Source organism: Oryzias latipes, chromosome 11, assembly GCF_053564925.1.
Source record: "Oryzias latipes strain Hd-rR chromosome 11, Olatipes_Hd-rR_3.1".
Lineage (NCBI taxonomy): Eukaryota > Metazoa > Chordata > Actinopteri > Beloniformes > Adrianichthyidae > Oryzias > Oryzias latipes.
This window is the reverse complement of record NC_136247.1, coordinates 18,383,267-18,396,848: the sequence shown is the minus strand read 5'-3', so window position 1 is coordinate 18,396,848 and position 13,582 is coordinate 18,383,267.

The window sequence follows — 13,582 nt, the reverse complement described above, 5'->3', positions numbered from 1 at the left end:
CAGAAAACAAAGACAACATGGATCTATTTGTTGGCAAGTGGATGCATAAGAAAGCTTGTGGCCTGCCCAGCCTATTTTCTATGTCACTACTACAATCTTTTACAAAAGCATTTTTTCGTCTGCTCCTGGAACGATTTAAAAAAACAAATACTCAGACATGGAATTTAAACCTTAATTTTCTTCATATATTTTCTCCATGATGAGAAAATCCCACAAGAACATGATTGTCATCAGAGGGAATCTGATGGGGGAAAGGGAAACTTATAATTATTTGTCACATTAGGTTCAAAATGCTTTGTAGGCCGTAATCAAAGGAATGTGATTTTTTTTTAACTCTTCCTTTAGAAAATGTAAATTTTGGTTGTCAGTTCTTGCAACTATTCTTTAAAAAAACAAAAAAAAAAGAATTGCTATGGTATGATCATGTTACTTTTTTCCTGGAAGCCTGTGAAACTTTTACAGAACTCACAATTTTGGCTAAAAATTATTAAATAGAAATCTGGTGGTGCAGACTTTCTTCTGTACTCTATAGTGACCGGCTGTTTTATTCTTTTTGTTTTTGACTTGTAGAGCATTTCTAAATACCTCAAAAATGCTTTTTAGTGGAAAATAATGAAAATGAGTCAGCATGCGGACATCATTAAATCTGCTCAGATCTTTCAAGCTTCACCAAAAGCATCCTGGCCGAGAGAACAATAATACATCTGTGTGTTCATGCATAAAGGCTCCACATGAATGCCTCTGCCTTCGTGCAGATCTTAGATGTGCAGATTTCAAACACATGTCAATATTTTTTTTTTTTAGAAACATCAATGGGAAATTGTATCTAGCACTAATCCAATTTGTGTTACATCTGGTCTAAAAGCAAGACCACATGAGCACACAACAAGCTGAGACTCGGTGTCTGAAGATGGAAATAGGAAGAAGACAAGTGATATAAGTTTTATATTCCTGCTATTTCAACAGTTTTGTTTCACTCAAACAGATAGTCAGTCTGCACAGCACTGCGTGGATTTCCCTAAATCTGCCTCCAGTGTCCTCGAAACAACGCCCCAACAGCAAAGCTGTCAGCCCGTGAGCCGATGCACTAAAACATGAATACAGCCGAACTGTTTGGTTTTATAGCCAACAACTCCCAGTCACAAGCCCTGTAATGCCCCGTTTAACAAGCTGAAAATCCTCCATTTATTCCCTCTCCATCTCCCTTTAGGAGCTCTTCCATTACTGTTCACAAACAAAGAGGGCCTGAAATACTCTCTGTGGCAGAAAGTCAGACAGCCCAGTGTTGCATGGCTGTTCTGTGATGCTAACGCGATTTCTGTGGGAAACCGCTTGAAGGTGTGCTGTCATTTTTGAAATAGCTCAAATGGAAACTCACAAAAAATGTAAAAAATTGTTCATTTGTATGTCTTTTTTTTTTTTTAAAGCACACAGACCAGTCTTCACAATTTTGTAATTTTCACAGATTTCCTCTTTTCTGATGCTTTGTTATCTGCAGCTCTCTTCAAGCTTTCTGGTCTCTTGACTGTTTGGCCGTGTTTTTAATTTTCTCCCTGTGAAATCTCTGCTGAGCTGAGATCAGGTGGTTAAGATTTTACACTACATTTCATTAGCTTTCATTCATTTAACTCCTGTCTTGACTTACAGTGGCCCTGTACATTTCTAAATGAGTCTGCCTGTATCTGTTTTCTGTCTGACTGTCCATAAAACCATTGACCCAGTCAGGGGAAGCCATGCAGGACATGCACTGCTGTGCTTCCACATGTTTCACAGATGACACTGCTCCAAAACAAATGCTCCAAAAAACAAATCTTTTTATTCCTGTTGTTACAGTTTTCTTACAGTTTATTATGTTCATAACTCTTCGAGCACAGATTTTATCCTTTTTTCCTAATGACATTTTGAAATAAAAGAAAGGATCATGGTAATTCAGAATTCTAAATTTCAGAAATAATAAAGCCTCTGTTATTTTAAAGATTTGTTTTTAAATGATAAGGAAAATATTTACCTTGAATTACTTGTAATTAAACATTATGATCACAGGCATGACAGTTAAAAGGGGAAAAAAAACATTTTTTCTGTTTACTGAGATCATTTCAAAAAAGTATTTGTAACTTTTGTCATTTTTTTTGATGATCTCGATATTTCATTCTGACACATTTCCTTAACCACATATTCAGAGCTTAAAGCAGCCGCCTCCAAACACAAATTACTTAGAACAAAGTAGTACATTTAACGTATTTATTTAATTGATATAAAGAAGTTATAGAAATCACGCAAAAGGGTGAAAGGCTGAAATCTCTTCGTTCTTTTCCAGATTGGATGTATTTATTGTTGTATATTTTGTCTTTTTAAACAATGAATTTCCTAAATTATGGAGAAACCACAGCAGACATCATAGGAGACAAAGATTATGGGTAATAATAAAAAAGACCAAATGATAGCTGGTAAAGTCTGGGAGTGTTTGCTCTCTGCTGTCGTAAACACAGCACTGGATGAAGTCCTCATCGGCGTTAAGCTCTTTCAGTCACAGTCCTGTGAAACCAGCACCCTGCCCTAACCCCCAACACACCCTGCCCCCCCCCCCCCCCCCCCCCCCCCCCCCCTTTTGCGGTGGTTTATCTGGTGAAGGTCGCAGGGAGACGGCATGCTCCATCACGGGCATTAGCCATGGAGATCAGTTGCTTTTACCAGGAGATGTGGGGTTTGCTTTTTTCGCCTATCATATAACAACTGCAGGTAAACACATAGGAAGTTTATATTCACCAGATTGACTTCTCTTTGGAATTGCTTTGCAGAGGCAATTATGTAGCTGGCTGTGTGCTACATCCCCGCCCCCCATTTTCATACATTTCAATCCTCTCCAGTTCTATATCACAGCTATGTTTCATTTTTTATCGCAGGTTTCATCACTCTGTCTGGATGTAACGTGTTCTCTTCACTTCATTTCACTTTACAGCATATCCTGTGGGGTGCTGTTTTACCATCTCTGGGAAGGGAAATTAAATCAGTTTGTGAATGCACAGAACAAAACACCAATGACAACAGAGTATTAAGCAAATCTGGCTTAAGGGTTGGGGTTATTTTTCCAGTCATATGCTGTTTTCTTTTTTACTTTGCTGTGTTCCCACCCAAGTGGAAAATATCTGAGCTGTCAAAATAAGCCCTGATCGGTCTGTGAACTAAACTATTTCTCTCTTAAATCACCAACTGTGTTCTCCCAGATTAGCTTGAAAGATCAGGCCTCATCATCATTAAAGTCTGCGTTTGCTAAATCCAGCTATGATCCACTGTAAGATATTATTCCATCAGTGTGAAAAGTAACTGTGGTGAATGTTAAAGCAGTCTGTCAGCTGTCAAAGTGTAGACATTTTTACTGTGAGCCTGAAGTGCAAATCACACTAACAAATCACTCAATGGAAAAAACATTAAAGATTAAAAAAGAAATACAATTAATAAAAAAAGACAATTCTACAATTTAGAGAACAAAGCCCAATTTAAAAAAATGACACAAAATTAAAATGAAACTTTTTAGAAAACACAAGAAATTTCAAGAAAGTAAAACGAAATGTTTAAAAAAAAACAGATACTATGTGACATGCCTGATTGGATGATGGTGTTTGATTTTTGGCCTTTTTATGCATTTTAAAAAAATGCATATTCATTGTCCACATACTTATAAAAGTTTCATTAGTTTACAGCACATCCAGAATCACTTCATGCCAAAGAACTTGTGGTTGAAATAATGGACAAACGTCATCATCTAAGCAGTGATGTCCCATAGTGCCTACCTTTTCCAGTTTCTTATTGTTTTTCATTTTCGAACACTTTTTTGATTTCTGGAAATAACTTTTGATTTTTTTAATAGTTTTAGTTTTATTTCTTTTTTTTGGAATTGTGTTTTGGTTTCTGGAATTTTTGTTTTGATTTCTAAAATATAATGTATTTTTATCAATTGCTTTGCTTTTTAAATTGTCATGATCATTAGTATGTTTTTGCATTGAGTGATTTGTTGATGTGATTTGCACTTCAAGGCCACCATACATAGTGCATGGAGAAGGAAAAACCATTTAGTAAAATGCGAGTTTTCAACTCTTGAAAGAATTGAGGTATTTTTTTTTTCCACTCACGATTTCCAAGGAGGATCAGCCACGCAAAAAGGTTCACTTACACCTCCAAAGTATTTGCCTTGACCGTGTACTTATAGCAAAGAGCGGACATATTTATGTCTGACAGGGCTGAAATCCTCAAGAGTGCCGTGATGTTGACGGGGAAGCCTGGAACTTTCTCCCTCATAAACATTGTACACATTTTCCCCTCTTCTCACCCAGTTCACTAAGAAAACAGCTTTGACACGATCTGTGCCGCACTGCCAGTAACACGAGAGCGGACGAAGAGGAGTGAGGAATCCGTGCGAAAAATGAATCAACCAATGCTGCTGAAAGCACAGACTCATGGGAGCAGGGCAGCAAAAACTGAAAAAAAAACCAGCAACTAATGTGATTTGTAGTGACATCAGTCAAATGTAGGATGCTTTTCTAAATGGAGGCAAAATTCTGCTGTCTTCTCATGGTCACTAAAGTCCAGCCATGCCTCTGTACACATCTGTCAGCCATTGCCTCCCTACTTTCACCCCTCCTCTTCATGCCCTAGCAGTTCAGCCTGCCCTCTGACCCCCAGCAGAAGAAAGAACAACTGTGACTTTCTGCCAGAAATCTAGCAAAGCCTTCAGTTATTTGACAACTACCTCAAAATGGGAGAAAGATTTAGCTGCATGGCTGTATATGGAGAAATCTCTGTTATCATAATAGTGTTACTTGTTTGGCTCATGATTCAAAGCTCAGGAAAGAGGACTTAAGAGACTACAGCTGGATGAGAGCTGATTACAGCAGAATGCTGCAAAATGAAAAACCCCTGAGGTGGTTTGGCCTTTTCAACTGTTTAAATACTTCACAAAATGCCCCAAATTGTTGACACAGACAGGAATACCTGTTTGCCCATTATGACTGAGGCATTATTTAATTCTTCAATGCACATGTGAACACAATTTTGTTTTGCTTTTTCCTGTTCATTTAACCAGTTTGACCAACTTTTCATGCAGTTTGCGCAGTTAAATCTGAGATCTAACATCACAACAACCACTCTAACTTCCACGTCGCACAGATCAGAATCACCATGATTTGTATGACCACTTTAAATCAAATAAATAATTGTGTGAAATGGTTCTTCTCCCCACTGTCACCCTGTAGGATCCCCTTTGGTGCCTTCCAAACCGGGCTCCCAGCAGCCCCCGCAGGCCACAGATCTATGACCCCCCAGGGTTACCCAGTCGGGAAGGCAGAGGTCACTCACCCCACTGCTAACCCAGGCATCTCTCAGAAGTTTCCAGCCTTCACGTCCACAGCCCTGCGGCTGAAGCCCATCCAATCAGGGGAACCAGAAAAGGCCCAGTCGTTTGTGATTAGTGAGCAAATCACTTCAGCGCTTTTTGGGTTCAGTTGTTGTCTTTGTCTGTCAATCGCAAGGTTTGTATTAAGATATACAACATTCATATATCTTGGAGGATTTTTACCCAAACTGAGGTTTAACAGAACTAAAGCCAAACTGATTTTTTTCAGTTTAATCCACATTCTATAAAAATGTATTTGTTAAAAGTTTGGTCCTGCTTGTTTTGACTGGAATCATACAAGTTCATCAAGGTGATGTCAATTTAATTAAAAAAAAGGGAAATATTTCTGTGTTTTTAAGTTCTGCATTAAACTAATAGATTATTGGCTTTTTTTGTTTCATCTCTGTGCCACACATCAATTTTTTTAATGATCTTAAGTTATAAGTTGGCAAACATTTATTGATTTTTTTTATGATTTACAGTGATTTGGTGGCATTTCTCTGATTTTTATTATTGGGAAACATAAAATTTTATATTTGAAACCAGTAATTCAATTCTGCGTTTTTCTTTTATTTTTTTTAAACATTGTTCAAATGAAATATTGATTCTTGTTTTCTGTTGTTTCACAGGCACAAAAACTGTTTTTATATTCAAAGAAAAACATTATCTTTGAAATGTTAAATCCACACATTAAAGTGGACTAAATTGTGCAATTAAATTAAATTATTAACTAGTACTTATAATATAATGAGTTAGTACAAACGTTTTAAAGCAAATCTTTAAAAGGGTTCAGTTGTTTTTTTTAATGTAACATAATTATATTTCTTTTCTGATTGGCAAAGAGATTTACATCAGTTTAGAATGTCACATTAGAATTCAAACTGGAGTTGCTTGAAGAAAATAGTGTTTATACCGAAGGGAAAATATATCTACACTGGTGTTTGGGTGTTAACAATACTTAAAGAGCACATCCTGCTGAATCCCTTTAGAATGGCCCCTGATCAAACCAAACACTAAATGAGGAGAACATTGTCAGAGTCTTCCTGATCTCCCCATGAAAGGCCAGCAGTCAAAGTCTGCATCGCACAAACAGTTACAATAAACAGCAAATTAATGGCTTGGATCGATTTGTTGACAATTGACTTTTGACATGAAATTCTCCTTGCAAAGCAAAGAAGAGCTGTGTTTCTATCGCAGATTCTAGACTCCGTGGTATCAATATCAGACACATTATCTCTAATGGGTAAATCAGAGGGAGCAGGGGAGGGGAGGCACACTGAGGCAGCACGTGGATGGTATCTCTATTGATTCACTCAGAAAGGACCTCCACTCCAGCCACTCCTGTTCAGACATATGGGGTAATGAGGACCACTCTTCCATGCTACCCCACCTCTCCTCTCTTTCTCCCCCCTCAGCTCAACTAGAAAGCCTTTTAATCAGCCCCCGTGGGGATACATGGATATGATATGGGAGAAAAAGAAGGGAAAGGAGACCGGGTGAGAGGAGTCCATTAGTGAAGCAGACACAATAGCTCCAAAAAAGAAAATGAACCGACAGAAAAATGTTTCACACAAACACTGGCCAAAACATGCAAGACATTCTTTAGGTTTTCAGAGATGCCTTGAAGACACATTTCAAACATCTTTTGATCCGTGGTAAAAGTGTCCCCAGTGGTTTTTGTTTGTACCGTTTTTAGCCAAAACCAAAAAACCTGTCATTTCCTGTCATTTCTGTGGAGCGGCAAGTGTTCATCAGAAATTTTCCTCTGAGTTGTGGCAAGGACTGATTGAGGAAGCCCGCGTCACTTCCCATCATCCTTTTGTTTACGGTCTCTACTCCTAGCTTAAACCCCCGTACAACCCAATTTGAACATTACTGGTGAAATAAAACATAAAATAACCCCCCATAACAGTTCAGATCCAGATTCCAGCTCAGACGAGGAAAGCAAAGACATTCATGGATCTATTTGACTACAGGTGGATGCATCAGAATAGGGCAGAGCAGGGGGCTTGGGGCTTGCCGTAGTCGTTTCTAAATCACTTCTTCAAGCTTTTTCCAACAGCATTCTTTGTCTCCCATGAAGTCACAACAATTTCAATAAAGAAAAACTCAGAAATGTAATTTGAGGCTTCATTTTCGTTATATATGTCCTCCATCCTGAGATAAATGCCACAAAAAACATGTTTTCCGTAAGTGGATCTTAAAAATGCACATCTTTGAGTCTTAGCCCATAAAGATGTACATGTGTTTCTTTAACATGCATCAGAGCTAATCCTGTTCAAGAATTTCCATGTCGACTCATACAGGGGTGTTTTTTGAACGGGGCCACGGCCATTTTCTTCTATTTATGTTGGGCCTTTTTGTTTTCTTTTCCAAGAAGGAGGATGCCAATCTCAGCCAGCCAGACCAACTTTATCAAAGCAGCCATCTCAGACTCTGACATCAAATCCGCAACTGTGCTTCATGCTGAAAGGACATGAAAAAAACTGTCAGCGCCTCACCCTTCCACCGGCCTCTGAGTCTCTGGACTCTGAAGAAGTGGTGAGACTCATAAAACGAGAAGATACACATGTGGACATAAATCAAACAAATAAAAAAACTATATATTTATTTGTTTATTATGAGTTTTTCAATATTTGGGGTTTTAACTTTCAATGTAGCAAAGTAGTTTTTATCAGCTGTTGAAGTGAAAACTGAGCCACACTCGGTAAATACTTCAAGAGCAAGAAAACGTTGTCAGCAGCGCCCTCTCGTGGTCAATATTATTTTCCACGATATAAAAACAGAAATCAACATCTTTGAAGAAAGTGTTAACAATTGAGAATTATTTGACTCACGTTTTTTAAATAATAAATGTGCAACGGCAGTCCCATAATACTATCAATAAAAGATGTATTACCGCTGGTAAGGGACCACTTCTAAACGGAAAGCAGTTGCAGCTCCATAACCAGAGGGACACATTATTTAAAACAGTCTGGTAAGCCTGTCAACATTAACACAGAACATGCATTGAAAGGAGGAAGAAATAAAAACATGGACAAAGAAACGCATTCTTCAGTCAAAACGACTCCGTCTGCAAACTGCCCCAAGAATGAAATTCTTTCCATGTGTCCCCACTGAGTGGCGCCACAGACACCGCAACAACTGTCCAGAGTCTTATTTATATTTTATTCTTATGAAGTATTATTTTCAAAAGGTCAAAACAATTTTTATTCTGTATTCAGAACTGTGTTGTATTGTTATAAATGTCGTATTTTTGTATTGTATTGTGCAAATGTGCAATTAAAAAATATGTCCGCAGCCACGGGTTGGGTTCAGGCGTCGTGATTGGCCGATGACGTTTCAAAAGTCGACCAATAGAAAACCAGAATATTGTAGTGCTACATTGATTGGACAAGACGAGGTGTCAATCAATCTCAGAGTAGGACTGGAAGCGCCAGCCCGTCAGTCGGTTGTTTTGCTCTCTGGAGGACGGAGCTCCGCCAGGGAGATCATCTAACACACGTTAGCGGCACGTACATACACACACATAGACACACACGTTATTCAAGAAAATAATTAATAAAAGAAAACAGCAGAAAAATATCCTACATGAATGTCCTTAAGTATAAAATATGTTATTTTAATAGCTTAAAAATAAAATTGTGTGTGGGCAGATTTTTGTTACATTGTATTGTTATGTTTGTGTGTGTTTCATTTATTACTACAAAGACATTTATTTTTATAATTATTTCTGTCATTTCATTAGACACTGGTTTAATAAAATATTTTGTTTATTAAATTAAATATAGGAAAGGGGGGACTAATGTGTGCTTTGAAAAGATATAAAAAGAAAATGGTAAATTGAATACTTACTAAGCCTATAGAATGATGTACTACTGTATGTTGAACGTTTACAGCAGTAGATTATAACTTTTTAAGTAAGAAAACTATATCAAGTCTCAAACAACTATTGCTGCAAAAGTACAGCTCATACCAAACAATTAAATATCCTTTAATTAATATTATTATTACTTTTTTTTTTTTTGCTTTACTTTTAGTCTCCATTTGGAAATTGTAAAACCAATAATTCAAACGTCTCGCGCTCATAAAACGTGAAAATTTGACAGAAGTTCAGAGGCTTTTCGCAGAGAAAGCACAGAAACGGCACATGGAGCTCTCGCTGCTTCTTCATTTGCTCCATTCTCAGGATGACGGTTTTCCGCATGCGCACTGGTTTATCATACGTCACTGATCTCTCGTCCAATCAGCTCTCTCGTTAAGGAGTTGAGGGATGATTTAAGGGATCCCCCACAGTGAATCTGTCAGAACGTCACAAAGTACATTTAAAATCGTTTCAGGTGTTTACACTATTTAGGGATTTAAGACTTGACTTCACTTTAGAATTGGTTCAACTGGAGTTGACTATTTTTTATTTTTTTTAAATAAATATTCGAAGATTTGGGGACTTTCGGACTTGGTTAGTAACGTTTCCGTGTGAGGGAACAGCAACGCAATCATCTTTGTTTTTACATTTGTTCTGTTTGCACTCTAGCTAACCTAATTTTCAGTTTATAGGATTGAATAACAAATGCTGCCTAGGCTGGATGCTATGTCTCTGCAATGGTTTGTTGTAAACAGTTCATTGTCAGGATTTTTTTTACGACATAACCAATCGAGTGGCCAGCGGTGTGTGTTTACTCTTTCAGAAAAGCTGTTATGAATAAAACAATTGTTTTTCTTGGATAATCTAATTTTTTTTGTTAGTCTACATTTAGTCAAACAGTGTTTTTCTTTGTTTTCTTCTTTTGTCCTTCCTTTGTTTTCTTTGATTTAGCAGTAAAACGTGTCCATGATGAAAAGCACAGATTTTTTAAATTGAAGAAAATTTTAAATCCAGCTCACAATGACTTGATGGATTAATTTGTTCTCACACAATGTCTTTTAAGAGTCTATTCAGAAATTCTACATTCAAACAAGTAAGCTTTGTATTAAAATAGTTAATTTTCATTTATGCCTCACTTTTTTTTTTTTTAATTTTTCTTAGCTTTACGTAAGTTTAGTTTGTGCATTATGTTTGAACTAAATATAATTATAATAAACAACACATGGTAAAAATGTATTTTGTTGTCTAATATAATTGTTTTATTTCTTCTGCACTTAATTTTTATATTTATGATTTGTTGTGAATTGCTTCGCTTTTATTAAAATGTGTGTGAAAGTGAAAGAATCATCGAGCATTACCACTTTACACCAGCAGGTGTCGCAGTGTGATTAAAAAAGGACTTCCTGCCAGTCTGCACACTGCAGCCAGGGGTAGTTGTCACGAGAGGCTGTGAAAAACATCTCCGGCAGCTAGAGTTGCTTTACAAAAAGAAATTGAATCTGCATTAATACAAATGATTTACAAGTTTCATTCTCTTGCTTTGATAGTGTTTAAAAGAAAAAGGGAAAACATAACAATGTTTCCATTTTTGTAAATTGATCAACATTTTAGACGACACATAATTCTATTTAACATGACTTTTGAACATCACATTATACTAAAATTTAAATATTGAAAAGTGCAGCTTAAAAGTGACTGAGAGTACAATGAAATCCCTGCAGCTGGTCAATAAATAGATGAGACAAATGAAGCATCATTTAATTTAAGTAGCACAGATTTTTCAGAAATGACAAAAGGACAAAAATAAACAAATGTGTAATTTTCCAAATATTTTAAATAACATGTCACACAGATCAAACACTTAGTTGCCTTCTGCATCTTTTTTGAACAAATAAGTTCTCTATGCCAAAAGAAGTGTCTGTCAGTCACAGATTCTGCAAGTTGTCCTTCTTATAAGGATTAGTTCTGTGATTTTCATCATAGTCTACACTCGACCTGTGAGAGACAGAATGTTAAAAAAAATCCAGGAAATCCCATTAATTTATCTTTAAAAAATTACTTTTTTATAATGCTGCAGAAAATTAGTTTATGGTCAATTTTAAACGTTCACATGACTACATATAGCGAGCCTGGTTGACAATGACAGAGGTCAAATGTCTTCTGCAGGTTTCCAAACACTGTAGGTGCTATTTGGTTCCTCCGTTTCTTAATCCAGGTAAGTCGTCTTGTTGCCATTGCAGGAATTTAGTCTTAAAATATGATGTTTCCACCCCTATCCTTCACAGTGTGGTGGTCTTCGGATATAATTCTCCCCCCCTCCAACCATGGCAAGTGGCATTTATACCAAAGAGTTCTGTTTTGGCTTTATCTGGTCACATGATATTCTCCCAACCCTCCTCTGGATCCTCCAGGTGGTCTCTGGAGAACTTAAAACAGTTCTGTCATGTACTGGTTTAAGCAGACGGACCTTTGGGGCTCTGCGGGTTGTGAATCCTCGACGATGTAGTGTGTTACTTTCGTTACTATGGTCCGAGCTCTCTTCAGGTCATTGACCAGTTTCCCCACAAGTAGGCTTGGACCATTTTCTCACCGTTCTCAAGATCATTTGTTCCATCTGGTGAGATCTCACATAAAACTCTAGCTGGAAGGAGATTGTCAGTGATCTTGTATTTCTTCCGTTTTCTAATAATTTCTCTAATAATTGGTCTCTTCTCTCCAAGCTGCATGCTAAGTGTTGCCTGGTTCATTCCAGTCTTGTTCAGTTCTACATTCTTGTCCCTGGTGTCCTTTGACAGCTCTTTGGTCTTGGTCATGGTGGAGAGGTTGCAGTCTGACTGTTTAAGGGTGTGGACAGTTTAAACAGGTGACATTAATACATAAGGAGTGGAGGGTTGAAGAGCTTTCAACAAATGTGTAAAGAAATTTGTGTAACATGAGTACAAAAAGTGTTTCAAAAATAAAGTTTGATTTGATGAAGTTTGATCTTTAAAGAAGAAGTAACAGGTCTGTGAAGCACATAATTCTTGATTAAACATTGGTGCTAAATAATTATTTTCTGCACCATTAAGCAATTTTTTAAATCATACAATGTGATTTTTTGGATTTTTTTTCATATCCTGTCTCTCACAGTTGAAGTGTATCTATGATGAATTACAAATGTCCCCTTTTTCAGTTGGACAACTTGCAGAATCAGTGACTGCCAGTTATTTCCCCCACTGTATTCTGCATGCTTTTGGAACAACTTGATGCTATTAACATTTCCACGTCCATGACACATTCAAATTAACCTCAGCTATACACTTCATTTAACATACCAAGAACCATTATTAATAAGACATCATTAATAAAACAACCAACAACAGAAACATTCTTGTAGGTTCATTGGTGAGTAAAATCTTAAGTTGCAGTTTCCGTTTTACTCAATACTGTTTGTTAAACTCTCTGAAGGCCGTTTCTGGACAGAATGCTCACACAGGCCTGGTTTGGCCTTGGATAAGGCAGTGTCCATGAGCAAGTGTGACTCTGACTAGACTGAGTGTCTCTTTGCATATCAAGAATTATACAAAAGTTTATTATTGTCCCAAAAACAATGTGAAAGACTTTGTTTGTCACATGTCCTGTTTATGACAGACATAGCAACTTATTGAAAGGTTTCACAATCAGGCTAGAAGAACTTCACTATTTCCTAACTTTTTTTGAATAAATAAATAATTGTCTTTTTATATATTTTTTTAGGTAAGTAGAGATGCCGCCATTCTCAATCAAAAACTGAACATTATGTTATAGCAATATATAAACCCAATCATGGGGAAAGTGAACCGCTGCATCCCTATCGGATAACATTACGCCTACAATGAATGTGTCAAACAACTGTTGTGCTAAATTTAAGGAGGATTTATTATCTATTGTTTTACTACATTGCACCAGTCATAGTATGAGCCACTGGAAATATTTGTCTTTAGTGTAACTTCCCTATCAGCAAATTCAAAAAGGATTTTTCCAAATTTTTCGTTTTTTTGTTACTTTTTTGTAATACACAAATCATATGTTAAACCAAAACAAAACTGCATCCAAAAAAATCTAGATTTTAACCAAATTGTGGGGAAAGTGAACCTTTGCATCCCTCTGGGTAATCATCTTAAAGGACTTGCAATGACTGGGCACCAGAACATGGTTCCTAAACTAATAATGTCATCCTAAAACGGGATTTTATTACTGGTATTTTTGACATACTTCAGATTTTTTCTTCATGAGTTAAATCCTAGAGAATACGAATACCATAATATGACATTCACACTGCCACCATGTAAGAGACCTCTCTGGGATTA